At 43.2% G+C, this 9840-nt stretch overlaps 1 long non-coding RNA gene across 1 annotated transcript in view; it reads right to left on the bottom strand.

Moving 5' to 3' along the window:
- Window positions 1-9138: 9138 nt before the first annotated feature.
- The window catches only part of LOC135051011 (uncharacterized), a 29103-nt gene continuing 28401 nt past the window's right edge, over window positions 9139-9840 (bottom strand). Inside the window, exon 2 of the long non-coding RNA XR_010241990.1 lies at window positions 9139-9585. This is a non-coding gene — a long non-coding RNA (uncharacterized LOC135051011). The remainder of the gene's footprint in view (window positions 9586-9840) is intronic.

Here is a 9840-nt window from a genome sequence, read left to right as displayed (position 1 = left end):
TAAGACCACATAGAGACCATTAGCACAAACAGACACAAACACAGGCCTAGGGGACTTACCTGCTCCACAAAACAACACTGTTAAATTTTGAAAGAAACTGGCCCAAATAATAAAGGCTAAGTTGCCCAGAAAATAAAGTCGGATTACTTCTCCAGATAAATTAACCTACAAGAGACACAAAATGAGACTAAGACCACATAGAGACCATTAGCACAAACAGACACAAACACAGGCCTAGGGGACTTACCTGCTCCACAAAACAACACTGTTGAATTTTGAAAGAAACTGGCCCAAATAATAAAGGCTAAGTTGCCCAGAAAATAAAGTCGGATTACTTCTCCAGATAAATTAACCTACAAGAGACACAAAATGAGACTAAGAGCAACATTTTTAAATTATTTCACAAAACAGAAACACTAAAGTACAGGTTATGCAAAAATAAATATTTACAAAATAAACAAAAAAAACAAAAATCAGATATTCTAACAAAAACAGAAAAACACCTGCATTGCACCAACAAACATACTTGCATTTAACAACAAGACGATTGCAGGACTACTCACAAACGGAACTTCGCAAAAAATACGCAATACGGTGTATATGCTAAAAGCTAATAAACGGAAAACTGTATGCTTGACAATGCTAAAATTACTCACTCTGCAAAGTACAAAAGAGCACCTTCTCGCACGACACAGAAACTCCATTCATCACCAACACACTCACAGCGTGCAAACCAGGCCCTTAAATAAGCAGTACAATCAGTAGCAATATTAGCATACTGTACACCTGTGTGAATGAACGCGCCGCACGTAGGTATAAATCGCCACACACCTGGGCGTACAGACATCTCCAACATGGCTACTCGTGAGGAATTAGCAGCAGAGATGGACCGCATTATGCAGCAGCAGATGGCACTGGCAAAAAAACGCATAGAGTGCCAGAGACGAATGATGGAATCCGCCTCTGCGGATTTGAAAGAGGCAGGACCCAGTACTCGGGAAATGTCAGCTTCTGAGACCCAACAATTAAGTGGGGATACCCTGCCACACACACATACTGGCCAAACTGAGGGAGAATCATCATTAGCCACACAAGCACAACAGACAGAAGCTGCTAGTGACGAGGAAGATGGTGAGGAGCAACAGGAGGAAAGCTCACAGGCTACCTCCAGAGGTAAAAAAAGACAGCCAGCATTCACTAAGAGGGAGTTGCGTGTTTTGGTCACGCAGGCCATGTCCAAAATACATAGAGGACACAAAAACATGGGTGCTGCTATGAAAGATCGCATCTGGAGGGACATCACACATTCTGTGAATGAAGTTGGCTCTGTCGTCAGAACAGCACAGGAAGTTAGACGACGGTAAGTGCATCTTGCCAGTCCATTCTCTGTGCTAAGTAGTCTTAAAAATGTAGTTACATGTGATGTTATGTATAGCAAACAAAAGCAGAACATGTGTCCAATATATTTATTTCCAGAAATAATAATACTATACTTTGCCACTATTTCCCCAAACATATGTAGTTGGGCCGAATTCAAATCCCGCCTGAAGGCAAAGAGGTCTGCGGAGTGGAATGCCTCAAGGGCTACAGGTGGAGGACCATCTGTCGCTGTGGAGTTTACAGACTTGGAGGAGATGGCGATGCCCTGTGTCAGTTATGAGGAGGCCCAAGGGGTGTCTAATATGGACACGGACCTGCCTGAGATCCTGATGGAACATGACTTGCCAGGTAAGTTTACATACTTATTTGTCTGCAATTTAAACTGTATTTATAAAATAATAACTAATTCTTTATTGTACTCTTTTCCCACACATTCTTCTATTTGCTTGCCACAAAACACAGCACAGGGGGGTGATCAGTTTGAGTCACAGGAAGGTTATGTGGCTGAGGCTGAGGTGGAGGGACCTAGTGGGTCTGGCAGTGTGGGCCCACAAATCCCACCTCTGCAGGTTCCTACTGGCCCCCCCACCCAACCCTCTGCTATCCCGGAGATCCTGCTTGAAATAGCTAGGTATGGTGAGAGCCTAAATGCGTTTCAAGACGGGGTCATCCGGGAGGTAAGCCAGATAGCTGTCCGGCTCAGTGAGCACCGAACCAGTGTTGAGCAAGGTGTTGCTCAACTCTGCCAAGGTCTGGCAGAGATCAGGCAGGGACAAGAACAAATTGCCTCCTCATTCCAAAGCCTTGCAACTAACATCTTGCAAGGGCTCCAGGCCATCGCTGTCTCCCTTGCCCACAGTGGCAGAGAGCAACCCACATCGGCTCCCTCCCCTGCCCCTGCCCAGGAAGAACAGCCCACTGGGCAGGCCCAACGAAGGTCGCTCCGCAGACCAAGCCAAGAAGAACAGCCTCAGGCGGGGAGAAAAAAAAGAAAGCGATGTCTCTCCAGATGGGCAGCACCCATGTTTTTCATGTTGCCTCTATGTTATTTTGGAGTTGGCTTGTGTGGCCAGAATGGATAACTCCCTCTTAGTGAAATTTATTATTAATGTTTGGAGGTATTGTAGCCTGTGAGCTTTTTTTCTGAAACACCAGAGCCATCTTCCTCTTACTAGTGTGCTATGTATTGATGTGTTTGTGTGGTGGATCCTAATTCTTTCTCAGTTGGGTCAATATTTTTGTGTGGCAGGGTGTGTAATATCTTTTATTTTTACTTCAAATTATCATTTTGTCAGAAGCTGAATTTTGCAGAGTACTGAGTTCTGCTATATCATTTGTGTCAGTGGCATCTGCTTGCTGCTTGGTCCATCTCTGCCTGTGAGACTCACGTGTAGCCATGTTGTTTGGATTAAAAAATATATTACTACAGTAATAAAAAATTAATACTTTAACAAAAATTGAGTACTTTATTCAAGGTAATGCATTAGGTAAATCTTAGTTTCAGGAAGATTAGGTAAGCATATAGACACTTGTGGAACGAGGGAACAATCTGCAATTTATAAAAACAATTGCATCTTCAAAAATACTACAGGTATGCCTTGCACCACACTTTAATGTCCATATTAATTAAAATGACACAACACTTTTTTTTTTTTGCTATGGGCAACAGGACATAATTTAAAACATTGTCAGATATTAAAAACAAATATTAAACTATCCTTTCTGGCCAAAATTAAGTGTATGCTGCATTATGTGGGTCTGTGTTTATTTAGGTTAAATGTTGCTGCTTTTTATTTACATTTTGGTTAATTTCACTTGTTTGCATTTGGTACTCTTACACACATTAAAACCTGCCCTTTACAAAAATGTTTACACACCAACTTGAACACAAATAACAACCTTATTTGGCAGTGTGTGAGATTTATATGTGATTAGAATAAACATGTAATGTGGGTTTTGACAATTGTTGTTTGCTAACTTTCATCTGAGCAGTATTTAACAAGTAATTGGGCAACACATGAATGTGCTCTCCAATTAACTGCTAATTAGTGCATACACACTTGTAACAGTACTTCGCAAATGCAGAGTAACTGCAGACCTACTCGGCTGCTGCGTGAAGATTGCTACGGATTCCTATGTTAGTTTTAACAGCGACAATGTTTTATTGCGAAAAACACGCCCATTGCGAGTTGCATACTCCCACACTGTACGCCCACTTTCACGCCCATGTCGGACCATTGCGAAGTCTCGCCTCCGCCACGCCTCCGCCACTCCTCATTTTCGTTTGTGAGTAACGTGTGGGTTTTTTTTTTGTATTTTTGCACCAGTGTCGTACGGCTGTGCTCGCGCATGCGTATTTACGCTTTTGCGCATGCGCAGTTAGTTAGTTTTTGCACATTTGCGATGCGATGACTCTCTGCGATCAACTCGGAATGAGGGCCCCTGTTATTAAAGGAAATACGAGCATGGTTGTATTTTAAACTTTATTATGTCAACTTCTTAATCAAGGCTGGACTAATAATGGAATGTATAAGACTAAAGCCCCAGTTGTCCACATATAAAGTGGGATGATGACCAGCTGTCCATATATCCACATAAATCATATGTATTGGATTTTCTATTTTCCACAGGATACCTTTCTACTTTTACTTATTTATGGTGACATGGGACCAATAGTGAAGGGGGTTCTTGGGTCATCTTGCAATCTGCTGGTGTGTACATGTAAGTCTGCTAAAACTAACTGTACATACATTTTCAGCAGATTATGCATGGCCATGCCTCCTGTGATTAGGCCACATCCCCTGAAAAGTTCCTGAGCCCAGCCAAGCTCTCTACTTCCCTGCTTATAAAAGGGCGTCTGGTTCATTTTGCAGAACTTTAGCCTCTTGGAAAACTAATAAGTTTAAAGTTGTTTTTCCCTGTAGCATAAAAGCCAGAGTTGCAGTTTGCCTTGCAAATGGTACCTCTGTCTCTGGCGTGATCTCTCCTTCTCTAGGGTAAATATGTGATGTGGGTGAATGAACATGCATATCCACCAGCCTTGTACACAGCACTAGCGTTCACCTGTCACTAGAAGCTGGAGTCCAAAAGGGTGATTCATTATTTTGTACCAACAAATGCTTCTATCAGAAGACTGGACACCTTCTTTACCCCTCCCCTTGCCATTCACTTTAGCTGTATGCAGTGGTGTCACTAGGGTTGGTGTCACCCGGTGTTGTAACTCGTGGTGTCACCCCCCACCCACCATGGACCTACTCTCGTATCAGTCCATACAGAAACCCTGAGAGCAGGGGCCAGTGCTAGGGTGTTCGGTGCCCCCTGCAAATGACAAATTTGCGCCCTCCCTCCATATGCAATAAAGGGACAGTGCATGTCACAGGCACTTGCTGCAAAAAAGGAGTGTGGTATAACAAGGTAGGAGTGTGACCACTGACCGTACCCCCAATTCAAATTACGACACACAGTAGCAGAGTTTTATTCACATTACACTGCACGTAGTGTCCATGATTCATATTGCACCACATGTTACAAAACACAGTAGTGCCCCTTAAACACAATACCCACAGTTGGGTCCCTTATACACATAATACCCACAGTCAGGGCTGGCAACAGAAATCATGGGGCCACATACACTGATGTAACTTTATTTTAATTAATTTGTAGGCAGCCTTTAAAAAGCACACTTAAGTGCTGTGTCCCCATTTATTGTTCCCCTGATCCTCAGGACTCCTCCGGGGACTCAAGGTCTGGTATGGGTGTCCCCTTTGTCCCCCCTGCCGCCGGGCCTGCCCATGGTACTAGTGTTCCTTAGAAAATAACACCCACAGTAGTAGTGCCATACATAATGCTCACACTAGTAGTGTCCCTTACACATAACGCCAACAGTAGTGTCACACATAAATCCCATATCACCCTCCACTTTTATAACACACCCCTAATATATTTTATGCCCATCCGCCCCCACCAGATATATACTTTTAGCACATCAGACGCTCCACCATCCCCTTATATAATGAATGCACATCTACCCCTTATCTATCCTACCCTGCCGCACAGTTTTTAATGTACCTTTAGTTGGCTGTAGCTTGGGGCAGTTCTTCAAGGAACGCAACAGGTTGCTTCAGGCAGCACAGTGCTGGATGTAGCTCCAGCCGGGGACATAGAGATGCAGGGAGCCAGGGACAGCCGAGACCAGGGCTGTGTTCTGCTACATTATAAACATACAAGTTTTATAGCGGGTGCCCGGCAATGCTGCTTGTATCGGCCGTGGCAGCAGCATAACATTGTGGGTGGGTGGAGGCATTGGCCTGGCTTCACTACCAATCCCGCGACCCTCCCCATCTACTGCCAGTGTGGACAGTCACTGAGCCTGCGCTGGTCGTTAGGCAGAGGCAGTAGCTAGCTCTGTGATAGCGTAGTGGGCGAAGGGCGGGCGTGTAGGGGTGCGGCGGGAGTGCATCCTGTCATCTGAGGGGGTAGAGTGCAGAAATTAGTGCAGCACTTGGTGACACCTGAGGTGCGCACTTTGCTGTAGTACAGCCAGGTTCTTCCTCTGATAACAATACGAAGCAGCACTGAAGTCTCCCCCATTTGTCCCTCCCAGAATGGCATGTGGTGCCGGCGTGCATGATGACGTCACAAGGAGTGACGTACAGCACTGAGCACCCAGCATCGTTTCCAGGGAGATTGCGGCAGTACAGACCTGGCGGCGGCGCCGCGGCGTACAGGCAGGCGGGTGTCTGAATTACGGAGTACTGAATTACATGAGTCGTCGGGGTGCGGGAGATTGGTGTTGGGGAGGAGTGGGTGCTGCCACGGACAATTCAGTGGTTGGGATGGGGGTGCGTGTGTGCAGCTCATTTTGGTGTCACCCCAGCACCCCCCTTATGACGCCACTGGCTGTATGGGTGGAGACTACATCACCACCCCTGGCTGTATGTCAGGGAAAGGCCTGCATATCACTCTGTCTCTGCTGGGAACCATTGACATCCAGGCCCAGGTGCTGGTGTCAGTTTGCAGCTTCACAGCTCTCCCTGTCCTCCTAAGATGGCCGTCAACCAACTGCCAACTGTCACCACCGGCAGTTAGATCTTTCTCTGCTGTAAGTTTTATTTTGTCCAGCTAGAGCTGCATTCAGCAGGGGAATGGGCACAAAAGTCACACAACAGTTAATACCTGGATACCAAAGGAAAAATGGGGTCCTTCGGATGTGGATAAAAAGGGTACAGTCAATGCTACTACATGCACCCTTAGTGAGGTTGAACTCTGTTGTAGTAAATTTGGTCATCGTGGATATGACAGTGTTCAAAAACTACAGAATAATCTGGTTACAGGAATAATACATATAGTACAGACAATATGAATTAAGAGCTCAACTGTCAGTATCTAGCACTATATAAACCTTTACTTTATACTAGATTAGTCCGATAATATTCCTCTTGATGTTGTCCGTACTCCTTTTGGATATTCCTCCCAGATGCATATATGAAAGACAAAATCCAGACATAGAGGGTGGAATTCAAAAGTTTGAAAAGTCGGTTGGGTGTCTGTTTTTTCCTGTCTATTAGATAGAAAAAACAGACTCCCAACTGACTTTTCAAACATTTAAATCTCCCCCAAAGAATCTCATAGTATAGTATGATTTATGTCACAAAGGTTTCTTATACAATTTACGTCCCTTTTATCATATGGGTGTCGATTAACAGTATTTCGGTCACCCTGTGTTGAAGTAGCTTTCACAAAAGTTAAATTCTTACACGAATTACACTAATTCTTACTTATACTCAGATTTTATGTGACCTAAAATGTTTCTTTATCATTCGTATTGCTTCCTTTCTGCGCGCATGCTAGTATCGCTTACATGTATGCTTACATAAAACCGGTGCTTTCTTCTCATATAACGGTATCTTTAATTTTCCAATATCTCATACAAATGCACAGATTTTATTCTAAACGAACACAATAGTAAAATCCACAATAACAGTATATCACCATTACATGGGTAACCACATCTCTTGGCAAAAACACTGGGCATAGATGTTTGAAAATAAACCTGGCTAAGTCTCACCAGTGGATGCCTTCAGATTGGTTTCTAAGTAAAGGAATGGTCAATAAAATGTTCTCAGCACTACACCAACGTGTTTCAGCCAGTCTTTCTAAAACCAGTGCTGACTCTCTCCAAGAAGGGGTTTTTGTTCTCCTCATAGTCTTGCCCCTCATTTAATCTATTTTTTACCCATATAAAGGGTTTATTTCCGGTTTCCTCATCCCTCCACGTTACTATTGTAACGGGACTCATCTGCCAATAACTGACTGCCCCAGTGGTGTGGAAATGTTCCTTAAGAAGTCAATTGAGCTTCCTGCGTGCGTTCCACTGCTGTCTGTACAAAACGCTAGTTTCACATGTTGGCCTCTAGTGTTAGGTCATGTGTGCATTCCACTGCGCTATTTTGGTGCATTCCATGGGTCCGGATCCCGGAAGTAATTATTATAAAACCTCTCCAGTCCAGAATACATTTCAATATCGATTCACATACACTAAAAATAATTGATATTTAAAAATATTTCATGTGTATAGCTTATGGGATATTTATTCTATAGTAGGAGGATGAAATATTTTATTATAGGGATGGTTTGGATATTTTTCATGGTTTTTAAACAGGGAATATATAACAGGGAATATTTATTGGAAGGCCATGTATTAGGGGTAGGGGGTGTGTTCTTTCTACAGGAACCACTTGATTTCAAAGTCCGCATTTAGGCCCTCATTCCGAGTCGTTCGCTCGTTCTTTTTTTTCGCATCGCAGTGAAAATCAGCTTAGAGCGCATGCGCAATGTTCGCACTGCGACAGCGCTAAGTAATTCTGCTATGAAGAAAGGATTTTTACTCACGGCTTTTTGTTCGCACCGGCGAACGTAGTGTGATTGACAGGAAATGGGTGTTACTGGGCGGAAACACGGCGTTTTATGGGCGTGTGGCTGAAAACGCTACCGTTTCCGGAAAAAACGCAGGAGTGGCCGGAGAAACGGGGGAGTGTCTGGGCGAACGCTGGGAGTGTTTGTGACGTCAAACCAGGAACGACAAGCACTGAACTGATCGCACAGGCAGAGTAAGTCTGGAGCTACTCTAAAACTGCTAAGTTTTTTTTGTTCGCAATATTGCGTAAACTTCGTTCGCACTTTTAAGATGCTAAGATACTCTCCCAGTAGGCGTAGACTAAGCGTGTGTAACTCTGCTAAATTCGCCTTGCGACCGATCAACTCGGAATGAGGGCCTTAGTCTGTGCGGTACCAAGATCTGCACATCATAAATTAACTTCATTTCACTTTTAGCTAGGATGATGTCTGTCCCTTTCTTTTTCCAGTTTCCCGTTATTTTCTTGATCCCTATGACCTTCTGAGTCCAGCGAGCATGTATGGGTTGTTCTAAAGTGGATAAATTAAACAACAAGAGTGACGTCTCACAGCACTACCATAAGTCAAACAACTCTATTATGTATGAATAAGCTTACACAGCAAATAGAGATTTTCTTGCAAGATATATGGAATCCTTAACAATTCAGTTTCTGAAACTCAGAAATAAAACAATAGTGCAATATAAAGAACAGAATGAAGGTCCAAGATTTTTTATTGGTTCCACTCACATCAGGACAAAAAGGTCATCCAATATCGCCCTTATAGGGTTAATGATCTTCAGTACTGATATATCTTCTTTGAAGCTAGGACTTGAGAAGATGTAACATATAGTGCAATACAGCCTTTTATAAAACATATATTTAATAAACAATTGCACTCACAGGAAATAAAACAAAACAGACATACTGTATATCACCAAACTGGATGATCCACACTGGAAAAAAAGTTTTGTCCAAGGTAGCCTGATGGTAAGGCAAAGGGTCCCTCCACAGCTCCGGAACTTAGGAAGGTAACACCTAATTTCTATGGACACCTGCAGTTTCACCGCTGAAGGATCCAGGGGTGGGATATATCCCGCTGCTTAAATGCTTTTTCGGGCACAGTAGTCCTTCCTCAGAAGCATGGGGTAATGTGACACCAAGTCCCTCTTTTATACCCAGAGCAATCATCCTCAAAAGCAGAGTCTCCTGTGTTTCATGTGTGTATGACATGCATGCATTCCAAATACGACAAATGACTTCCTGTTTGCGTTCTATTACCCGCGGATCCTGTTTCTTTTGCTGGGGGATTCTCCAGTAGAAATGCAAAAAAAAAGATAAAAACACAGTAAGCATAATCACACATCTACAAATCACAAAAAACAGATACAAACCGATAAAAATTTTTTTTACAGGATCATTGAGATAAAAATAGAAGAGGCTCAAGAACAATTTAAATAAATAAAATGATAAGAACCATTTAAGTTCGAAGTCGTTGTTCAGTTCATGTGGTATCAGGGTACCTAATTTGTAAATCCAGCGCATTTCTGATTTAGCTAAATGTATA

This window comes from Pseudophryne corroboree, chromosome 2, assembly GCF_028390025.1.
Source record: "Pseudophryne corroboree isolate aPseCor3 chromosome 2, aPseCor3.hap2, whole genome shotgun sequence".
Classification (NCBI taxonomy): Eukaryota; Metazoa; Chordata; class Amphibia; order Anura; family Myobatrachidae; genus Pseudophryne; species Pseudophryne corroboree.
This window is presented reverse-complemented; position numbering and strand designations above follow the sequence as displayed.